Source organism: Danio rerio, chromosome 24 (assembly GCF_052040795.2).
Source record: "Danio rerio strain M-AB ecotype USA chromosome 24, GRCz13ab, whole genome shotgun sequence".
NCBI classification, from domain to species: domain Eukaryota; kingdom Metazoa; phylum Chordata; class Actinopteri; order Cypriniformes; family Danionidae; genus Danio; species Danio rerio.
The window spans coordinates 11,663,462-11,688,071 of record NC_141044.1 but is presented as its reverse complement, the minus strand read 5'-3'; the positions used below and the strand labels follow the sequence as shown (position 1 = coordinate 11,688,071).

The 24,610-nt window shown below is 36.3% G+C and overlaps 1 protein-coding gene and 1 long non-coding RNA gene across 10 annotated transcripts in view; both read left to right on the top strand.

Annotated features, from left to right (window-relative positions):
* The window catches only part of asap1b (ArfGAP with SH3 domain, ankyrin repeat and PH domain 1b), a 157,166-nt gene that overhangs the window by 18,252 nt on the left and 114,304 nt on the right, over positions 1–24,610 (top strand). The gene's annotated exons all lie outside the window — the stretch shown is intronic.
* Positions 13,542–19,016, top strand: LOC147837974 (uncharacterized). Its single transcript, XR_015524820.1, has 2 exons — positions 13,542–15,441; positions 17,387–19,016. It is a non-coding gene; the product is annotated as an uncharacterized LOC147837974 (long non-coding RNA).

Genomic DNA, 24,610 nt, shown 5'->3' with positions numbered 1-24,610 from the left:
GTGTGTGTGTGTGTGTGTGTGTATGTGTGTGTGTGTGTGTTTAAAGTTCCTTATCACAACAAAACCAACGTATACTATGTGTTGTTTGTTCATGTGCTGTCATTTTTTTGATGATTAATACAACAACCTCCACTACAATGCGGGATTCGCAAAATATGCATTTGATTGTGTTTGTAACTTGTAATCCCCCTGTGTGGCTTGTAATCTCTTATCCATGATAGATATGTGCTTGTACTGTATCTCTTTTTTATAGGGGGTTTCCTTTATTAGAATAGGATAGTGGAGGTTACAGATAGGAAAGTATTGGGAGCAGGGAGTGCAAGTGTCGACAAAAGACTTGGAGCTGGGATTTGAGCTTGGGTCATCATGAGCAGCATGGACATGTTGGCGCAATTAATCACTTGGCTTTTGGCACAGATTTGTACTGTTTCTCTAATGTTAAATCTTTATGGGGCTATTCACATATCGCCTCTAAAAAACGTGAGGCGTGCTTCTTCCTTTACCGATTTAAATGCGTTTCTGAGAACGTGAATCCCTGCCGTTTGTTGTTGCTATGGCCATCCCCAGCTGTTCCTTACACGCATAATGTGTACAATTTTCGAAACAATTCAACTTTTGCCACTGTGTGGATTAATACTGAATGTGTGTCGTTATAATTAAGAATAGATCGTTATGCTGATGTTTAACTGCATTTCTTTAATGCACTCCTGCATTGGGCTCACACGTACAGTTGATGTCAGAATTATTTGGCCCCTTTGAATTTTTTTAAATGTTTCCCAAATAGGGCTGCACGATTAATCGAAAAAAGATCACAATCTCGATTCAAACCTACACACCGATCTTAATTCAGCGTTTTTCTACGATTCAGCCAATTATATTTTTAAGGTCAGGAAAGAAGCAAGGCAGTCACTTGCAGAAGTATAAATGCACGACAACACGCAAGGTATGCGCCGTGGGTCATGCCGGTCACTCGATGCAGAAGTACAAATCAGGCTATAGTGTAAGTTGGCATGTACTTTCAAAGTTTCTTATAGTCAGTTAAATGCCTGTTGAAGGAGCAGTATCAACAGATAGTAAGCAGACAGTCTACTAATACTCAAATGGACTGTCAAAATAAAGTGTTAATATAATTTCTGACCAGTCATTAACTAAATGGATCAAATTCAAATCAGATAGCAGCATTAACAACATAGATGCAGCATGCTGTAGTAGCCTATCTCTGAAAATAGAGGAAAAATAACAGAAAAATTTAGCAATTTACAAAATCAATGGGTTTTTGGGAGAGTAGGCCATAAACAAATCAATGTAAATTCTTTAGAGTTTTAAATAATGTCTTGCACACATCTGTCTGAGATATTTTTTATTAATCATGGAGTCCGCCTTGTATACTTGTGCTGATGTTTTACTGGAACACAAGTGAAGCCAAATACATATAGTTAATATTGTAAAATAATAATAAATAAATAAAATGATGTGTTCAGTTGATGTAACCTAGTTAAATGCATGTAGTGCAGGATTTGGAGCTCGGATTTATTTCCATTTTGCAGAGACATATTTATGTGGGCAAATGTAAATAGAGCCATTTTAACAAATAGCTTTTTTATTATAGAAAATGTGACCAGGTTTAAACAGTCCCATGGTTTCACTGGACAGATTGGTTGATGAAATATTTCTGAATTCTGTCTTGGCCAAACTCTGTATTCTGAAAACTGATTTACTTTATTGGGTATTCAGTTGATACCTAGTGTGAATTTTGGGCCCTGAAGCAAAACCAGTCAACAACCACAAACTGAACTGTCATATGCACAAAAAGTTTAAAGTGTGTTAAGTTTTGAATATTTCTATTAGCATTCTTTTTTCGCATTATATCTCATGCAGTGTGACACTTGTCTCCTGTATAGTGGTGGCAAAACCGAACTTCAGCAGTTTAACGATATTTTTCTTTCTGACATGGCTCAGAAATGCAGTTACTCTCTCTCTTTCTTGGGACAGCTGTCTCTTTTTTCAGCAAAGTCATTCTCCAGTGTGTTGACAGAGTAAATTATGCAGAGGTACAGAGTGAATATTTAATGGTGTAACCTGAGGGCTGGAACAGACTCGCATGGGAACCATCAGCACCAACACTGCATCAGTCACTTCCATGCTCTTCCACACTGTATGATGACTTAGGAAAAGGATTTTAGAGTATATCACAGAAAAATATTACACATTAAATAGTAGGTAGTGGTGTATAATGGATAACAAATCTCACGATTCAGTTTGCACTATGGTTTTTGAGTCAGATCAGAAAAAAGGGAGGGGACAAATGTAAGTTGCTTTCCATTTATACAAAGGTACATTCCCTTTCCGTATAGGGAATCTGTAATTGTAAATTTGTTTCGGGATTTGTAAAAGTGTTTTGCGTCTTGTTAATTTGTTTTCTAAAATGTAAATATGTTTCGTCCTTTGTAAAATTGATTTTCCTATGTAATTATGTCTGATGATAGGTTAAAATGTTTGTCGCCACCCATTGGTTACACAATGTAATTGCTACAACATTCACCAGCGTCAAGTTCCATTAAACAATGATTTTAACCTTTACCATAAACATCAGTGTTTATATATGAAATATAAACTGTTCTCCCAGTACCTCTGTATTATTTGACTGTTTGTAACTAACTGAAAAAGTGTAAAAACTGAATCTCACTCGATCAAACACAGATTTAAATGCAGCGCTTCCAAGGATTAATAAACATATGCAAATCATTATCATTTATGTTGTGTGAGTTGTTTTTAGTGTTTAACTGTGGAGCTTTACACTGAATGCATTAATGCATGCTAAACAGTGACCAAAAACACCTTTAATTAATAACCTAAGAAAGCATTTAGGGAGGTCAAAATCCTTTCTTACACGTGATTTAAATAATGTGGGAGGCGATCTCTCTGTAACTGTTATAAATGTTGGATTAACCTACAAGTAAGAAAATGGGTTATTAATCAGCGGGTCACATGTGTAAATTTCGAACTGTGGGTTGTGATCCGTACATATCACGTATCAACAGGGATCCGTTACACCCTTAATATTAGGGCTGCACAATATATCATTTTAGCATCGATATTGCAATGTGTGCATGCGCTATAGACACATCGCAAGATACGCAATATTTTAGTTGGCCAGAAGTTACAGAATTGTATATAATTACTGTATTTGAACAAAATGTATACAATTTATGCAAAACAAAAAAGCTTTCTCGCTTAGAATTTTTTTCTTGTTTCTAGTCCAAATATCTACATTTCCTTATGAAAACAAGATTATTTCATTTACTCCACTGGCAGATAATTTTATTTGTTTTAAGTAAAAACTCTTAATTTTGATTTATTTCTTTTTATTTTTATAATTATTATTTTTAGGGGTTTTTCACCTTTATTATGACAGGACTGTAGAGATTTTAGACAGGAAAGCATTGGGAGCAGAGAGAAGGGAAGGATCGGCAAAGGACTTCGAGCCGGGAGTCAAACTCCTTTATTAATCTGGGGTCGCCACAGCGGAATGAACCACCAACTTATCCAGCAAGTTTTTACGCAGCGGATGCCCTTCCAGCCGCAACCCATCTCTGGGAAACATCCACACAGACATTCACACACACACACTCATACACTACGGACAATTTAGCTTACCCTATTCACCTGTACCACATGTCTTTGGACTGTGGGGGAAACCGGAGCACATGCAAACTCCACACAGAAAGGCCAACTGAGCCGAGGTTCGAACCAGCAACCAGCAATTCTTGCTGTGAGGCGACAGCACTACCTACTACGCCACTGCCTCGCCATCACAAAATTATTAAAGAAAAATTTATAATTGCAATATCAGATTTTTCCAATGTCATGCAGCCCTAATAAATAGATTTCAGTGAGCTTGGAGGAATATGTGAATTTAGATGACAGATGTATCACTGTACACCTAACCTTTTACTCTAATGAATGATATAGCATGCTCCTTACTCACATAAGAGTGCATTTCTAAGAATAGCTAACTATCATAAAATATAATAGAAGAAATGTTTTCCCGGGACCTCTGCTGAGAGATATCATATTAGGATATATACAGTGCTCAGCATCTATTACTACACTCCTCACTAATCTATCTTTTTAATTAATATTTTAATAGGAAGCTGTATAATATTATATTTGTGCATATACATTAGATTAGTCAGTACTGAAGCCAAATCTGGAGCTTATCTATAACTTACGATAATGGTCCAAAAATTAGTACACCCAAATTTATATGTTATGTAGCTTATGAAAAATACTAAATACAAATTTAAAAAGGAGGAAAAATCAAGAAAAGCAAAGATAAATAAATAAATAAAAAAATTGAAAAATTTAGTTGAAATTTAGTAGGTTGTATTTCTTTTTATTTTCAATTTCTAAATATGTTTGATGACTAAAATATAATTTTAATAAATATATCTTTTTAATAAATTGTTTTGTTTAAATGCACCAACATATATTGCGTATATTCACTGAGAAATGGATACAAATATTCATTTTCTAAATGGAGTGTACTCAATTATGATGAGCACTGAACATTATTATTGGTTCTATCTGAATCATTATAGTTATTAATATATTTATTTTTTATTTCATTTGTGTTCCACAAAAAGTGAAAAAGTCTAAAGTTTAGGAAAATGCCGAAAATCACGAAGCGATGTTATAATTAGTATTTCTTTAATATGGAAGTATTCTACGAAATTTAACCGAACCATGTCTTTTTGTGACCTGTGAATAATGTGTGCTGTTACACCCATAACATGCATTAATTCATTTTTAAGGGATTTTATGTTGTTAATTTAAATTTAGTTAAAATATTTTCAACAGGACTACAATTATACCTCATTTTAATTTTTATATCATATTTCAGATTTACATTTATTCATATCTGCTTTCAGCTTTTAAATTGAATTACCAAGGCATCACTTTCATTTTTTTACTTTTGTTTATTTACTTTTAGTTTAAGTTAAGGTATTTCATCTAATATTTACTTTGTTTTATTTCAGCTACAATAACAGTGCACTGAATTGTCACAGACTTTTTTTTTTTGGTGTAAATGGCTCCTTTAATTCTTTGTAAGGTATTTGAGACATCATGTGTTATATTTTTCTCTGGGTTTCCTTAGCAACCTTTTTTCTTTAACAGAACAGGGTATCCATGGGGTCTTAAGGAATCAAAACACCTTCAATTTCAAAAACAATTTTAGGCCTTAAAAAGTCTTAAATTCACTGAAATATTGTCTTGTAGGTCTTAAATATTTTTAAACAGGTCTTTTCCGTTGTTTATGTAAAGCTACCCAATCGATTCAAAACGCATCCAATCACCAACAACACATCTCAATAAAACTTTTAGCAAAATTATTCATAGCTAAGATTAAAACTGTAGTCCGTTGTTTACACAAAAGTTTTTTTTTTCAGTTATGTTGACTACGGTTTGCTTGTTTTGACACATTCTTTAAAATATGTGGCTAAGAAATGACTAATTCGATTTTTTTTACTCCTGGGCCATTAAAAATCCTTAGTGTCTAGCCCTAGTCTTCTAGCCTTAGTCTAAAATTTAGTCTTCATGGTCTTAAAAAGTCTTAAATTTGATTTGGTGAAAACTGAAGAAAAAGAACCACAATAAGATCAGATTGGATCATAATTTCACAATTACATAATCACATATTGTTAGGACTTGACCTATTCTTGGACTTTTGTTAGCCTATAACTGTTTATATCTCTGATCAGTCTGCTGCCTGCTATTATTGAAATGTTCCTAACAAAGGAGGGACTACCCAAGATGTTTAGATAAGGCATGCTTAAAATAATCTGATGGCAAACCTGCGTCCTTTCCTGGCAGGACATGATGACATGAGTTTAAAAAGAGTCTGATTAAATGGCACACCAACTCACTGTGTTCCCCTTTTCCTGTTCGAGATTTTTTCTCTAGTGCAGTTACTCTAGGGCTGGGTGATAAGTTAAAAACAATTTGTCGATAATCATTGTAAAAAATGGATTGATATTTGATGATTTGTGTATCTTGTTACATTTTTTGTATGTGTCTACAACAAACAGTCCTTAGTGGGTTTGTAGCACAAACAACCTATTCTGTAATGCTTCAAAAATTTCAGGTAAATGTCAAGAACCTGCCATTTTTAAGCTAGCTATTGTGTCAAAACCTGGTTTTAATTTGGAAAATGCTTTACTCTGTTGAATATACACATTATTCACTACAAAAAAGCCATTTAATGGCCTGAAATTTTAAATGTAATTTGTCAAGTTAACTGAATGCAAGATTAATGCATACTAAATAAAATAAAAAATAAATATCCGCTCTCTTTTTGCCATTTGTCTGCACAATATTGGAAAAAATTAACGTTACAATATTTAGTTTTTCAGCGATTATACATTGCAATATGAGATATATTTCACCAGATCGATCTGATAGCTCTGTTTGTGAGTAATTTCCTATGTCAGAATGTTTGGGATGATTTGTATAGGGCAGGGGTGTCCAAACTCCGTCCTGGAGAGACGGTGTCTTGCATACTTTAGTTCAATTAAACACACCTGAACCAGCTAGTCAAGCTCTTTCTAGGTCTACTAGAAGCTTTCAGGTAGGTGTGTTGAAGGAAAATGGAGCTAAACTATGCAGGACCTCCAGGACCGTGTTTGGACAGCCTTGGTATAGAAGAATGCAACTAGGGTTGGGTGATGTCGACAAATTTGGTATCGAACAATGTCTAATGTGAAACATTGCGATGGACAATGGCATCGTCTTCGTAGGTGGCGGTGAATTAATTATTTATGAAAATATTCATTTTAAATCTATTTTGGTACAGCACAATTCTAAAAAAAAATTATGCTTTGTTTCCCGCAGGTTTGAAATAAACTTGCGGTGGTAGCTGAATTGAAACACACTTTTTACTCGCATCACATAAATGGTTATAAAATAAAATAAGTATTTCTAAAATATCTCTAAAAATGAATAAGTAATTTATAAATTTATTAATTATTTATCATAATTACAAAAATAAAACATGTAGATTATTTCAATGAGGCAAATGAGTTGATTAGTCATTTCTAATGGTGTAAATAATTTTGTCTACTCCGACTGTTTTGTAAAGTTTTTCTGAGTCGTTTAGCCATTTAAATTATTTAATGTTTCTCTTACTCTTGCGGCTGTGAACATACATTTGACTACAGCTTTAGAAAGTGAAAGCAAAAACAAATCCAGGACATTTTAGGGTTTAGGGTTTAAAAACCCCTGCTGGACACATTAAGTCCCAAAAAGGCATGTCCCTGAGACTGTCTGTAGGTTGTGTTGACGCACACAATCTCGCACACACAGTAGCTACGAAATGGGTAAACATGAGAAGATTTTCCACTACTTAATCTATTTTGGTTGTTTGTTTATATTGGTCAGATACAAAAAAATGTATAAGGATGGAAATAATAGTAAAAAAATAAATAAAATCTATATACTAATAATATACTGAGGCCAATAATATACCTGGGCGGCCCGCCCAAGTAAAGTTAATGTGTGGGAAGCATTGATGCTATTTCAGTTAGAAATTCTGAAAATTCTTTTTAGTTTTCACTAATTATAGAGCACACAACTGTTTTACCAACCATATATAAGGGGAAAAAATAAAATAAAGTCCTGTCTTTATATTTGACCAATGCTGCTGGAAGCATCAACATTAATCTATGCATTTGTACTGTACATTCCTGCATGAAAACACTGGCCTTTACTCTTAGTGTACAATAATGCTTTGACCTTTAGCTTAATCAGAAAGAATCCAGTCAGTCATTAAGATTTTTCTGCGTGCTATCATGCCCTTTGACTTTTGCCTTGTGCTCAAATCATGTTTTTTTTCCCCCTGACAGACCATGTGTAAATCAGACTGAATAAAATCCCCCAGTAGTAAATCAGTGGTTTGACCTCTGAGTTCACATTAGAAAATGACAGATCTCAATGGGTCATTGAAATATTTTCTCGGAAGGCTTATACTCATCTTGTAAAAGCCTGTGGAACATACCATGTATGCTATAGAGGCCAGAACTCTGTGAAAGTTGAAAATATAGTAATTACAGGGGAGTGCTGCTAATGATAATTTTAACTCTAGCATTCACCAGCAGGAAGGCAGCACACCCTTTAAGACCCTTTACGGTTACGCCTTCCGTCCACACTACGCTGGAGTTCTCGTGTGCCAAAAATGCAGCGATTTGGAAACGCTGAAGAGGCTGTTTTCATACTAAAACGCTGCTGCTCTGTGTCAGTGTGGATGGGGGAAAATGGAGACATCTGAAAACAGAGTCGGGGCTGCTGACATTCACCTCTTTGATTGGAGCTTTTTCCTCAATATTAAGTAGTCTACACAGTTCAGTCCTGCATCCTCTCCTTGTAAGTTCAGACTTTACAAGTTTGATATGGAAAACAAACTCCAGAGGACACATCAAGTAAATCTTCAAAGGGAACAGTGTACTTTATACCTCATACACATCACCCTGCAGGCTACATTGTTTCACTTTCTTCACAATAAAATTAAAACATGATATAAGGAACTGTCTATTTTCATTTTTATAGTAACAACAGCAAAAATCGGTGAGGGAATATGTCAATAGATATAGACAACAAGAAGAATTAAATATCACGTTTAACAAATATTGTGAGTTTAGAGTGAGTTTAACTTTGTTTAGGTAGGAGTGTTGAGTGGCGAAAGAGGGAAGGGTTTGCATAAGGAGAGTTTCATTAAGTGCACTACAGCTGATTTTCACACCAGCAACACAAACACAGACACGGGAGATAGTGATTCAGAAAGCAGCATTTACAGTGGATCTTAGAGCTGGTTGGAAGCTGAGGATTTCCAGTCTATTATATTGTAGTGATATTACTGTAAACTAAGTAACTAAATAATTTTTACTAAGGCATGTCTAAGGTACTGAAAGAGTACTGCTGACAATACTAACTTTGCCATCTGAATAAACGTAAACAGCAAACATTGATCGCTTACTTACCAAATGCGTAGAGACAGGACAATCAACACTAACTGGAACGTGTCTTTTATAAAAAGAAGACTGGTGGCAAATATGGATTTCACCATTTACAGATTCGAAAAGCTCTCTTGTAAAAAAATTGTCCTCATCCAACACTAATCGTTGGTAAATAATCAGCCTTTTAGTAGAGCCTGATATTTTCCTGCAGGTAAACTAAACTAAACTGTCTGGGGCCAGTTTTACTTAATCCCTCGGCAAATCTCGCCATAAGTGAGAGGGCGAAAGTTCAAAACAAAGTCCGCATATATGCTTCAGCACCAAAACACGAACTGATCTGTGAAATAAAATATTGATATAAATAAAATCACAGTGAAATATTCACAGTTTTAGAGTAGCCGACATTAGGCTAAATAATTTTCTGTTAATGACAATACATAATGCGCATATGTTTCACTTTTAATAATTTATTCAACTACTTTGACCACAATGAGCCAGGGTCCATTCGCAAGCTGTGCTCTCATCACATTTATAAACACAACATTGATGATCCATGTCTGTAAACAATTCTTCTACTTGTTTGAATTATGGTTTGCAACACAACATGACGTCTCTCTGAACACAGTAACAAGTAAAAGTTGACTTCAAAGCTACACTATATCATGCATATTAAGGAAGTTGAATTTTATTCACAATAGAGCGCATTGATTGGTTTGAACCAAGTCTTTCTTATGAATTAATGAACAGATGTGCTAAAAACTCAATGACATCACTTTGTATTGGAAACAGTAGAGCAAATTTGCTCTAAAACAAACCAAAAAAAAAAAAACACTTTTTGGTAAAATAAATGTGTCCTAATAATGTTTTTAGCAACGCTGGAAATATATAAGGCATCTTAAAAAATGTTTATTGGTGTCTCTTGATCCTTTCGTGAAATAAAAACTGTAGTTTGTTCGGTTGCACGGGTATGGAGGTCTATTGGGGTGGCAGGCAGTACGACGGTGATGAGCGGTCCATGGCAGCGGTCCAGACCTCACAGCTGTGTTCTGGTCTGTCTGCGGCCTCTGCCAATACGGCATGCTGGAGAGAAACAGACCCCTGTGTGTTTGCTGGTATGTGTGTGATTGAGAACAGGGCATTTCACACACACACTGAGCCGAGAGCAACTGATGTGGGCTGCTTATTTAAAGTATGCGGTGTATTTGTTTGAGCCTTATTACTTGACCTCTAACAAATGATTTCATCTATTTATTTTGGCACAGAAACTTCTAGATGTTAGATTTTCAGAAGAAGACCATGTGTTGATTTCTGTCGCAGTCCTCGCATTTTGGGTGGCTGTGAAGTTTAAAGTGGTTGCTTAATAACCAATCCCTCGGACTTTTTCGGTTTTAGCGGACTATATGGTATGGAAGTATACGATTTCAAAGTATGCAGCCTTTGTCTTTCGTGCGTTATGTGGTTATGAAATAACATGAATCTTTGTGCTGACAATGTATGTATTACCTCAGCACTAAAATATGTTATTGTTACATTCTCACTTGAACGTGCAGTGTTCAATCTGTTGACTGCATTTATTTATTTAGCCTGGGTTTTAATGTTGCATTAGTAACAAAATGAAAGCGTTGACAGTGCATTTGTTTTGCACTAAAATTAGTCATTGGTAATGTTGAATTGTTTTTGCAACCTGTTATGAGCTGTCAAACAGCATGTGTATATATTTCCTCCAAGGAAATCGCAAATTGTGCTATGTTGCAAAACATTTTTATCTTGTGTTTTTTTGATGACATCACCAGCGAGTAGTCGACATCGACTCTACTTTAATAACATAAAAGTCGATTTCCAAAACTCTATAAAGTAGCAACCCCTAGTACGCACAAAATCAAGTCGATCTCATAAATTAATTAAATTTTGGTGGTTTACAAGCAGAGGGAGACACACAAGCGCATTGGAGGGGGAATTTTTAGGGACTTAAACCAATCGTCTCCCTTTAGGGACATGATTCAATCCGATTTCGATTCTGAGACACCCATTCCAATCCCATTGCAAAACAATTCTGGACCTACTTTTTTTCTTATTTCTTCAGTTTCTATGTTTTTGTTTATGATTAGAATCTGTGTAAAAGTGCTGCAATCTTAAAAATTATTTACTATTAACAAATTATGTTCTTAATTTAACACTCAACCACCAATTGCAAAGGGCAATCATAAAGAACAAAATGTTATTTTTCCAAAAAGAGAGCATTCTTATTTCTTTCTACCCTTAAAGAAATGCCTTCAAGTCAATAATTTTTAAATAAAAAATGTATTTTGAAATTATATTGGAGTTGCTTTTCGTTTGGTGCCACAGAGAAATAGCTAATTCTTAAAATACTTCAAATATAGTATTATACAATTCTTCATTGCCAGTCGCACACAGACAAAAAGTACAAGGCTGCGTCTGCGATGACTCATTGTCGATGTCTGCGCAGGCCCACAATATCATAATCTAATTTGAATCCAGAATCAAAACTAAACTTTTGAGAATCGACTCAGAATTCGACTGGGTTATAGGTCAGCACCACTAAAACTTGTATGAATGTACATGCATGGCCAGTTGCTGTACTTGCATCACAGAAACTGAAATATATGGCCTTTTTTTTTACATCTATTGCAGTTTTGCTGTTTTTAGCTGATTTATGGGAGCAGATTCATCTAGTTTTGATTCAGGTTTGTGAGTCTCCTCTAGGCCTGGCAAGTTAATCGAAAAGTAGTTGAAATCGATATTCACAACCTATAATCGGTTAAATTTTTACAAGGCCGTTTTTTTTTTTTTCTCGATTACTTTTTCGAGTACTTTCCCTACCGCAGCCTAAGCTGACATGCACCTATCAAAAAAATTACCAACATGTTGCAAGATGCGTAGTGCGAGCTCTGTGAGTGGTCCACTTGGTAACATCAATGAGTGTGGGGGCGAAGAGAGAGGAGCGAGCCTGTTTGAGCGAGTGTTTACAAGTTTGTCGTTCCGAGCTCCAGTTGGAAACTTTTGTTTTGCATTTACCTTATGATTAAAGATGTTGTACATCTAAAAATAAGTAAATAAATGAATACCTATTTTTTAATCATAATCAATTTGAAATAGTCAATTAATCGAGATTTAGATTTTAGGCCAAGTCGCCCAGCCCGTGTCTCACCACATATTCATAGTGGCTCCAAAACATTCACAAATTAGTTAAAATATCTTAGAAATCCTGAATGAATGAGCAAGAGGAAAGATTGTGAGAGGCACATGTGGTGATGTTTCAAGCATTACATTTGTAAGGTTAAATGATTAGCACTGTAAAGGTATCTCTAAGCTCAAATCACTGCAGGCATCAATCCCTCTCACTGTCATTGTGCAACTGCTCTGCTGTCAGTGGTGCTGCTCTGAGTCTCTCCGGGGCTATGATCACATATCAAATCTGCTCGCTTGTCAGGGATATGCGCTCAAACCATTTAATTCCGCCAAACCTTCTATTAGATAAAGATTTAATGCTACAGTAATAGTAGTTGGAGATAAGACAATCATTTGTAGGGCCTTGCATGTATTTAGGCCTATTTACATACAATACTTGCAAATTTTGTGTACTTAGTCTAAAACATGTCTGGAAATAAGTCACAATAATCAATTCAGTGACTTATTGTGGAACACATGAACATACCTTAAGAAATGTTGATGATGCAATATACACTCACCGGCCACTTTATTAGGTACACCTTACTAGTACCAGGTTGGACCCCTTTTGCCTTCAGAGCTGCCTTAATCCTTCATGGCATAGATTCATCAAGGTACTGGAAACATTCCTCAGAGATTTTGGTCCGTATTGGCATGATAGTGTCATGCAGTTGCTGCAGATTTGTCGGCTGCACATTCATGATGCAAATCTCCCGTTCCATCACATCCCAAAAATGCTCGATCGGATTGAGATTTGGTGACTGTGAGGTGGTGATTTGAGTTACTGTTGCCTTTTTGTCAGCTCAAACCAGTCTGGCCATTCTCCTTTAACCTCTGGCATCAACAAGGCATTTGCGCCCATTGCTCACTGGATATTTTCTCTTTTTCGAACCATTCTCTCTAAACCCTAGAATAGGTTGTGCATGAAAATCCCACTAGATCAGCAGTTTCTGAAATACTCAGACCAGCCCGTCTGGCACCAACAACCATGCCACATTAAAAATCACTTATATCACATTTCTTCACCATTCTGATGATTGGTTTGAACTGCTGCAGATGTCTAAATGCATTAAGTTGCTGACAACTAATTGGCTGATTAGAAACAGGCGTACCTAATAAAGTGGCTTGTGTATATTACCCAATAAATTTCCATTAAAATCTCTGTAATAATTTCTTCACCATTTTTTTTTGTTAAATTTTGACAGACCTAACTGGAAATATTATATATATATATATATATATATATATATATATATATATATATATATATATATATATATATATATATATATATATATATATATATATATATATATATTAAAATACCAAATTGTTTAAAATGATGTAATATTTGTATTTAAATAGCCTAAATATGTAATATTATAATTTGTGACATGTTTGTTGTAATAAACAGTTTTTTATATTTTATGTCAGTACAGAAGTCATTTTTATCCCAAAATGTAAACACCTCTGCATAGAGCAGATTATGGATTTATCTGGGGATATGTGTTTCTTCCTTGTTGCTGAAAATCTTCCTGAATTTCGCTTGTGTCATATAGGATTTTTGATGGGATTGCATTTGCCTGGTTGTCTGTTTTGGCTTGCATTTGAGTCCAGTATGTAAATTTGATGGTTTTCCATGGAATTCTCTCGTCTTTAAAATTGATATAGGGATCTGACTCAAAAAGAACATTGCCCATGTTTAGCCAAGCAGGATATATTCATGTTATTTAAAATGTGTTGTCCAAATTCTTATCAGTGACATTTAGAACAAAGAACCCTTTGTTAGTTTGTGAGGATACATCCCTCCCCAATCCAACTACAGTACATCTATCTGCCCTGCTGAATAAAAAGGTATATGCTGATAAGATTTTTTTAAAGCTGGTTTAACCTGGTTTTTGCTGGCCATGATGTGGTATGCTTATTCTTTCTGCCCTGACCAGCACATGACAAGCAAACAACCAACTCATGACCAGCAAAAACTGTTTAACAAACCAGCATCATGTTTGTGCCTATGTATCTATTGTTTAACCTGTATGTTTATCTCTTTCTATATAAAGAAAAAAAGGAAATACCTTGACTTTTTCTAAATGAAATAACTTGGATGCCCAGTATACTACAGAGCTCAACCATAATCAAACATCTTTAAGCAGCTGGTCAAGCTTTTCAGGATCACATTAAGCAGATATGCTGAAGCAGGTTGGAAATAAACTTTGCAGGATAGTGGCCAGTGTTTTGAACCCTGACCTCTGAAACATACATTGTATTGTTTTTTGTTTGTTTTTCATTCAAACTGGACACTACAGGGCACACCCGTGCAAAATCTCAATATAAATTTTAGTAATAAAAATATGTTAGCTACAGCCAGCTATCACTGCAGGATAAAGATGATAGACATGGTTGAATGGATCAAACAACGAATGCTTGTGGAAATACTGTATATAGATTATTTGTACTCTTCAAGCCATCATGTTTATTTTATAAGCATAAAGTTTATTTATATCGTAATGCTAAATGACCCCAACCTATAAAATAGCATCAATTTTCAAATTATTTTCACATTTTTTATTGTGTGGAGATTTTTTTTTACCAGTACATTGCAAGCGATAAGACATCGGTCATCCCTAGCTGTAAATTCCCAAAGAAAACAAAATTGTGCCTACTTAAGAGAAACCCTGACTAAAACTGTAAAGAGGCAGACATAATGTGCAGCCTATCAATTTAAGCTTTAAACTGTTTGTTTTTGCTAGTGATGTGAACCTACACTGCTTAATTTGAGCTAGATCTTCCGGATCCTGTTCCGGAAAGTATCAGGGCGTACTCGCACTAAGTACAGTTGTCTTGAACCGGGCCGAAGCACGCTTGTCCCCCCTCCCATCTCCCCCGATGGCCTGCACTCACATTGCATTTGAGCCTGAGCACACTTAAGTCATCAGTGATGCACTGTTCAGTTTAAGAAACGCTCTCGCTCAACAGAGTGGACATTTTTTTCTATAGTTATATTATTTTAATTGTTTGGGATGCAGTGAAGTCAAATATTTCGCCAAACAGATCAGCCACTTTTGATGCTCATAAACAATCATAAAGTCATTGTGCTGCAGGAATCAGGAGTTTTGCTAAAGGTGCAGCTGTCGTGCAGCGAGGGGTTTGCATCTTTAATCATCTAGGAGAGTTTGCATTCATTGAACAGTAAGAATGATTAATAATTAAAAGTCAAGTCTCATCTTCAGTTTCAGGCTCAGGCGTGCTTTGTAGGGGTGTAACGATACACCAAAGGCACGGTTCGGTTCACGGTTTTGGAGCAACGGTTCGGTTCGATACGGTTCGGTTTCTGTTTGCTGTGGGGTTAGGGTTGATGTCATGTTAACAGCAATGCTAAGGGACAATTCACTTGATAAAAAGAACATCTTAACTTTTTCTTTATTAACTTTGTCATCACATTTTTAGTACAGTCACGATACCCGAGTAAACAACTAAAATTAAATAAATACCTCCAATATAGACTAGTCAGAAAAAAAAAATTCTCTTTAGTGCAGCCATCTTAACTAAGTAAAATTAAATACATAACTGCAGTGTAGACTAGTGAAAAATCTTCTTCAAAAACACCATAATATCCACATTCTCCGATGAGAGGGTTGATCTCTGTGCAGACACAGACGCTCATTTTTGATTATCTATGGATTCATTTAGATAGATAAGTTTCCGTTTAAATTAATAAAAATATATACATATAATGTGTTTGTAAAGTGTTTTACATGACATATTCACCAGTAAAATACATTGTAGTTGTGTCTGAAACTAATCTTAGGGTTGTAGCCGGCTGTATGTTTGCCTCCCGATCTCGCGCTCTCTCTCTCTCTCTCTCTCTCCCGCTAACTCTATGCCGGTCATTTATGTAGGTCCGCCTTCACGACAGCTGATGCCTGTCATTTCTGTAGGTCTGCCTTTTTGACAGCTGATTGGTCAGGAGACCGATCTATCATCATTTGGCGACGCAGCGCGGGAATGTAAAAAGCATGTCAGGAAGAGCGGGAGAGAGAGCGCTTTTTCCTTTGATCTCGTTTTTCGTGTATTTTTCTGACATGATTATGATTTTCGTTGTTTTTGCTTAACTTTCGTTTGGGCAAAATTATTTTGCATTACTTTTGCCCACTTTAAGTAATTTTGTGAGGTTTGTACATTTTTATTTCAATTGATTTGTATATTATTTTTTGGCTCCGCTCCTTTCCGACAATATAGCTGTATATCCTCAAGTTCACTCTTAGTGTAAGGTGAATAGGGAAAATGTCATACGTTTCCATTTTGCAAACACATAGAAAATGTATTGTTAAAGACATCAGGTAAGAGGTGAAGGTCATCTTTGTTTATTTTATTCAGTATAGGGAAGAATGCGGCGCACGGCGCTGAAGACCTTTTTTTTCCTTCTATCAGTTTTAGCGAGGTAAGAGGGGTTATTCATGAGTTAGAATTGTTTTATTATATTTATTTCTTTTGTTTGTCTTCACTATCATCCCCTTGCTCGAGTTTAACTAATTTTTGTTTGATACTTTTGTTTAAATGTGCTATTTTATTATATTATTTTTATTAGTGTAAATATTTCTCTTTTTTTGTATATTTGGGCATTATTCTGGTTTCACTTTTGTACATTAAATCACTTTTGTTGCAAGTTCTGTTGCTTACACCCTCACATTGTGAAATTACCACACTTTTTAAATGTTTTTCCTTACAAGTAAGTTTCGTGAAACAGTTAAGAGAGACAGGCGTGCGCTTTGTCTACGACACGAATTCTATTCCTGTACTCAACTGGAAAACCAAAATGTTTCCACACAGATGACTTAAATGTGTCTGGGGGATCTGCAATCTCAGTACTATGTGAAGCAGCCATCCTGCGTCCAGTAGTAACGAGTGTGATGCTCACTCAAGTCACATGACATGACATGCACTAAAATACTAACTTTAGAATATAATATTTAGAACAAATCCTCATCATTACTAACACAATTTAATCAAATATTATAATAAAGATGTGTTTAAATTGGTTCAATTAGTTAGAGACAAGTGACGTCAACCTCAACAATGGGCAGCAAGGGGCGTGAGAGTACCGCGGTTCGTCACGAGAGTTTCGCGATACGTATCGTGGTTAGTGTATCGTGATTTTTGGTTCGGTTTTAATATTGTTACACCCCTAGTGCTTTGCACTCACAATACAAACGTACCGCATACTGAGCCTAAATGAACCGCACTCTGGCACACCTCTTAAAAATCTGGCCAGGGCCGGCCAACTGAATTGCGCCTGAGCCTCATTCAGAGCACTCACACTTATCAAACGATTTTAGAAACAGGCCTAGGCATGGTTTGGATAGCATTGTGTGATAGTGCCCTAAGATATTTGTGTTTTGCATTCCAGTACTTATTTTAATTGATCCAGTATTAACTTTGAATGAGTGCAAGCGAAGGCTGTGGACTGTAGTCACCACAGGCAAGTTAAAGCAAAAAGTTACGTTTAGCTATTGGCCCTCAACCATATTTTCAGCCAAAATTCATCTTTCTTACATTTACAATTGCTCTCATTAGTTTGTGATTGTTTCGCACGCAATGAGCAGCGAAAACAAATAATGGCATAGTGGTCTACCTAATAATATTTGTATTTTTAAGGCAAACAGGCAGTCAAGCATATTTTCATTGTTTTACAACCACAGGTAAATCTAAAAATAAACCTGATCTAAAGATATCTCGAAAAGATGGAACTGTGCCCCTGGATCAGGATAGCAGGAGAAAAAAAAAAAACGAGGCAAAGTGAGGCAAGTCGACCAAAAAACATGACTGAAGAGGTGACTGTGGGTACTTCTTGAAGATTCAACAGAGTTGGTTATTACATTTTTTTTATACTTGGAAGTAACTGAATGTTAGTAGTGTTAGTAAATTGAAAAGTGATGTTTCATGAGATTTATGTTTGTAGCTACATGTTTATTTTTATTCATGATTGACCATGATTAACATTGCCATTATATGGCACAAATTATTTAAAGACGTGATGCTCTTTTTTTTGTGCTATCATCTTTTAATTATGTCATGTTCCGGGAAAACTGAATTTGTGTGGTGGATGTCGGTCACGTAACTTTTATTTCCTGTTTTTTTTTTTTTTTTTTTCTCGAAAATTATTCATTTACAGATTAAGCACAGATTACCATGTCATCTATATCTTCGTGCCTCACGATGCATTGACGATTCATTCCATTGTTATGCTAGTTCTTATACACCTACGATTGCTCAACAGAAATGTCTGTGATTGGCCCTAACTGTCACCGCTGTTCACTGTTCCACCTCTGAATGATGGCGCATCGAAGAAACAATTCATTTTGAGACTCTCTAGTTTTTGGAGTCAGATTATTTAAGTTTCCCAAAAATTCCAAGAAAGGAAGAAGGGAAACATTTAATTTTGTATGATGTAATATTTCTCTCATTTGGAAGTGTGACACTATTCTGCACTAATAATAATGTCTTTGACAGTAAATGATCTTGCTAACATGAGACTTCCCTAATGTTTAGAGCTGCTTGTGTGCCCATGGTTTGGGAGTGACGCAGTATGTCTGTGTCAGCCGCCTCACAGATGGTCTTCTCTATTGCCAAGGCAACCGCTCAACTCAACAACTCCCTCATGTCTGTGTCATCCCACACCACATGCTCATCACAGAATTCCAGAACGCGACTGAATGCTCCAGCCATGCCGGAGCCACATTGTCATAAAAGCCAACAGCCTCTATCATGTGTGTTACTGAGGAATAAAAAAAAGAATCCCACGTATTGGATTTAAACACAGTGACATCCATTGTTGTTTATTAGTAAACCACTTTCTATGCTTTAGTTTTTATCATGGAGCTGGTCAAATGAATGTTTACACTGGTTTCATACTTTTAATTTGTCAAAAATATTAATTTTATGTTATCTGGTTATTTTTTTGTTGTTGTTGTATATTGTGGCATTGTCATATTATAAGAAAACAAAACATAATTTATTATGATAGCAGCTGAACTTTCCACAAAAGAGAATAGTCTTTAGTGTCAAACGACCCTTCTTAAAATATTAAACTCGTTGTAATACAATATGTTGAATTGTTCTTCAAGAAACATTTCTTCATTTTGTCATTTCTGAAGCAATTTTGCACTTTGGCACACAGGAAATTCAAAATAACATCATATTTGATGATAGTTTTGCATAGAAAATGGATATTATGTGAACTATTTACACAACTAAATTTAGAGATTAGTTCATGCTATGTGGCAGCTTGGATCATACCTGGGTTTTGAAGCTGAATTAGCTGGCTAGTCAGTTAAGTTTCAGTTTAGTTTGCCCCAATATTAGGTTTTAGGCAACACGAAAGCAGCTCAATTTTGATTACTTTTTGTTGCCATGGTATTATATAGCAGCTGAGCTACCTTCATGGTACCTTAAACCCATAAATGGGTAAACATCTAGCCTAAACTTCACTTTCCTATACTTTTATGTCTAGTTTAATTTATATTTTTAAAGCTTACCATGTCATACTCATTAGTTTATATTTTCTATCCTGATAGAAAAACGGAATTACATTTACATCATATTAGATTGACTTCCGGTAAGTTGAGTAAGTTCGGTTAGTAAAAAGTAGTGAATTTCTACTCTGAAAATTGCTTTCAATAATTTTTATTAATCCGAGGTCTCTATTTGGATTAAGCGCATCTGATATTTTACACAAGACTAATAATACATTATGAAAGCACGCTCAAAACCTAATATGACGAGAGGTAATACAAAAAAGAACATTGAAATAACTAAGGAGGATTTCGTGTAAACAGTTGGCATATCGGCTGTGATACAGGGAGACGACATCCACAGGCTTCTCGGGTATATCAGATCAGAGGTCACATCGCTCAGAGTGGAGATTCTTTCTGAGCTAAAAACCTCCATTTCAGCTGTGAAAGCATCGCTGCAAACCCTGGGGGAAAAACTAAAAGATGTCGAAGTATCATTAACCGACCTAGATGCCTTCGTCACATCTTTGGAAACTGCATATGTAGCTTTGACCAAAGACTACGAATAAATGAGATTGAAACTCAACGACTTAGGAAATCACTCAAGAAGGAACAACGTGAGTATAATTGGCATACCTGAGCATATTGAGGGCATGTGTCCAACCGCATTCATTGAAGAACTACTTAAAATATTTGGGAAGGAGAGTTTTCCCAAGCCCCCGATGGTGGATAGAGTGCATCGCTCCCTGGCTCCTTTACCAAAGTCAAACCAAGTCCCGAGAGCCTTTATTGTTCGATTTTTTTTACCAATTCAGACGAGGGAACTGATTCAATTCATGTTTATTTATATAGCGCTTTTACGGTGTAGATTGTGTCAAAGCAGCTTAACCTAGAAGTTCTAGTAAGTTCAGTTTAGCTAAGTTCAGTGTGGTTTAAATTTCACTGCTGAAAGTCCAAAAACTAAACAGCAAATCCATCGATGTGCAGCTCCACAAGTCCCAAACCAAGCAAGCCAGTGGTGACAGTGTTGAGGAACAAACTTTACCATTTGACAAAAGTGAAGGACAAAAACCTTGAGAAACCAGGCTCAGATGGGTACAACCATTTCTCCTCTGGCCAAACTTCTTGTGCAGAGCTGCAGTCTTTGAGCCGGAGGCTGGAGAACACTGGACGTCCATCATGGAGAACTGCAGGAGTAAGTAGGTCAACGGCGAGTGATCAGGCTGGCCAAAGAGATTCTTAGACTTGCACGGGAAAAGAGACAGCTTCTTTACAACGACTTTCAGATTCACTTTTATCCAAACGTTAGCGTGAAGATGGCCAAGAAGAAAACAGCATTCAACCTGATCAAAGCGTGGCTGAGAAAAGCCGATATAGAATTTGGTCTTCTTTAGCCTTAACGTTTAAGAGTCAATGGTAATGGTCAGCAAGTAGCTGTAAATGCCTCGCTAATGTCTCTAAACGTATTTTCAATTACATTAAAAATCACCTCAGTAATTAAATGGATTATTATAATTTAGATTATATTAAATTGTAAACTATTTTTGAGTAGATCTTTGATTCAAAAACACATTGTTACGCTTGTCACAATAATCAATATATCCACTTATCGCACAACACAATAAAATCAATTATTTTTGGTGATGCAATATATATCGCCCTTAGATAGGTTTCAGTGTCAATATGGTTACAATACTATTGTACAAACGCTGTAGTATTTACTATAAATGATTATAGTATATTTTCATGTGGGTGCCTGACAGCTGTAAATAGATCTGGTTGTAGATATCAAAGCCTCTGTTTTTTTTTTTCTACCTTGCACTTTATTGTTAAAATGTATTATTATTTATTTAGGATAAGCATTTTTACACTCTAATTTCAATGCCTCATTATTAAATTGTTAAAATTACTATAATTAAATGAAATATTCTTAAGAGATAAAATATTATGTGTTTCTTGGAAGAGCGTGCTTGCTTTGTGATGATGTTATATTGTCATTCTGGCATTATACTGGCATACACCGGCAGCTAGCTTTTTGCTAACTCTCACATGGTCGCCCACTAAAGCTAAGCAGGGCTGCATTTGGTCAGTACCTGAATGGGAGACCACATGGGAAGGCTAGGTTACTGCCTGTAGTGGTGTTAGTGAGGCCAGCAGGGGGCACCTAACCTGCGGTCTGTGTGGGTCCAAATGCCCCAGTATAGTGAAGGGGACTCTTTAATGCTCAGTGAGTGCTGTATTTCGGATGAGAAAAGACTCTGCGGTCATTAAAAATCCCAGGATGTCCTTTAAAAAAGACTAGGGGTTTAACCCCAGCATCCTGGCCAAATTTGCAGACTGGCCTCTGTCCATCATGGCCTCCTAACCATCCCCATATCATAATTGGCTTCACCATTCGTCTCCTCTCCACCAATCAGCCGGTGTGTGTTGTGCGGTCTGGCGCAATATGGCTGCCGTCGCGTCATCCAGGTGGATGCTGTGCAATGGTAGTTGATGAGGAGATTCCACCCAATGTGTAAAGCACTTCGATTGTCTAGAAAAGCATAATTTAAATACAAGGAATTATTATTATTATTATTATTATTATTATATAACCAGTGGCATAAAAATCTTAATATGACAATAATATGGTTTATCGCTGTATATTTTGGTTAAATATATCGTACGACAAAAAACGGATATCGGGACAGGCCTACGCATTGTAAGTAAGAAATTGCAGTGTTGTCAGTTCAGTATGCTTGACCTTATTTGATATCTGGAATATTAAACCGACAAAGACCTACATTTTTCATCCACTCACAGTTCGCACGTCTCCTTAATGTTGTTTAATGTTTGATCGCGCCTGCTTCCTGGTGAATCCCCAGACTGAATGTTTAATGCACTGCTATTTCAGTGCCTTGTAAGTGCTCATTATTTTTCAGCTCGTCTAGTATAAAGTGGATACCGTTTACATGCGCCTGACACGCCATCAATGAAGTGAATATATTTCGAAGTGAAGCTATTACTCTTGTATGATTTTCCATTTTTCCCCCTCTGCTTTTGTGCATGTCTAAGTATATGTTTTTAAGGCACGCACACATTTTAGTGACGAGACTGTAGGATGCTATTTTCAGCCTCTTACCTAACATGACTGCAGTTCTGACCACAGGGACAGATGTGAAGAGCTGAATTATTGATGACGTGAGCGTACTGCATTCATTAAAGTACTTTATTTCAACGCATACAGTCTGTAAGGTTTTTATTTCCGCCATTTTACAAATATCAAAATAAATCTAATGCATTTCCTTGCTGATGTTTTCAATCGTTTTTGATGTGATTATAGGAAATGATTCAGTGGATACTTTGAGTTCGGCTGGTGGTAAGACATCAGTACAAGTGCACGTCAGTTGGTGATTCAACTGCTTGTTCAGAAATAGCTGCTTCACCGGTTCGTCCTCTTAAAGGTCTCCTCATCCACAGTACCCTTTTTCTGTCATTCTGCCACCACTTAAATTAAATCCGCAGTCCCATAAAACTATCATCTGCGGAAATGCCAGATGTCATGCTAGAGGTCAAAGCTCTGTGAAAGGCGCATAAGGTTTATATGCCTCGCAAGTGCATTATAGAGATAGATAGAGTGATAAGAGAAGTCAGACATGTTTATCTTTCTACTTAATATGTGTGTAATGCTCAGCTTAGATTTGACGTTTATAAAGGCATCACTTCATACACATACTGTATGCATGCTCATTTGTCTTTTTTTTTTATTATTTACTTTTTTTTTTAGAAAAAAAAGCAGAAGGGAAAAAAATAAAGAACAAAGTGGTTGTCTTAAAGGGCACCTATGGTGAAAAATCTACTTTTCAAGCTGTTTGGACAGATCTGTGTGTTGTTATAGTGTATAGACCGACATGCTGGAGTGATATGAACACACCGAGTCCTTTTTTTTCAATTTAACTACAAAAAAAAGGGTCGGCCAATTAGAGCTGTTTTCAAATCGATCGCACCATTACGTAGGTGTGCGATCCCCCCGCCCACCGAATTGATTGACAGCTGCGCGCATTAACATGTTCCGGTAGTCACGTGTATATGTCAACAAGACCAGGCAGACATACGCAAAGCAACCGGGAATAAAAGGTCTGTTCTGTTCGCTAGGATCAGCAATCATCATCAAATGTGATTAAGAGTAAGTTTCACATGTTTAAAGTGTTTTAAAACAGAGTATGTGTGTAATTAATTACAGCGTTTTACTTCAGCTTTACTTCATCAGCACAGCCGCGTGTCAGAACAATTATGAAAGAAGATAGATCAACAATCCCGGTTCAAGACCGCTTCAATCCCGGTTTGTGGAAGTTAAATCAGGTTTATTTTGTACATTAGCAAAACAGATATCCACACAGTACTTGAGGTTAGCCTTAACTAAGCTAAGCGCGCTCTGTCTGCCTGCCTGCCTGCCTGCCTGTGTGTGTGTCATCTGCGGTGTGCGTGTGCGTGTGCGTGTGTGTGCGTGCGTGTGCGCGTGTGCGTGTGCGTGTGCGTGTGCGTGTGTGTGTGTGTGTGTGTGCGCGTAACTTTGTAACGATATTGTGTGTGACTCTTCAATGCAACTTCACAATACTGATTAGTAAAGGTTAGTTCTTACTGTAGTATCTCACAAACGCTACGTGAGACCTTCCTTTAAGTCTGTCTGTTGTCTGACGCAGCTGAGGGAGGAAACATGTAGAAACAGTAGGCGGGAAAGACTCGTCTTAAAGGCGCAGTACGACAAAACCACCCCCTGCTGGAAATCAGTATAAAGCAGCATCTTGTAAAAGGTATAATGAAAAATCTGATGGGTATTTTGATCTGAAACTTTATATACACATTCTAGAGACACGAAAGACTTATATTAAATCTGAAAAAAGAAGTAACCTAGGTGCCCTT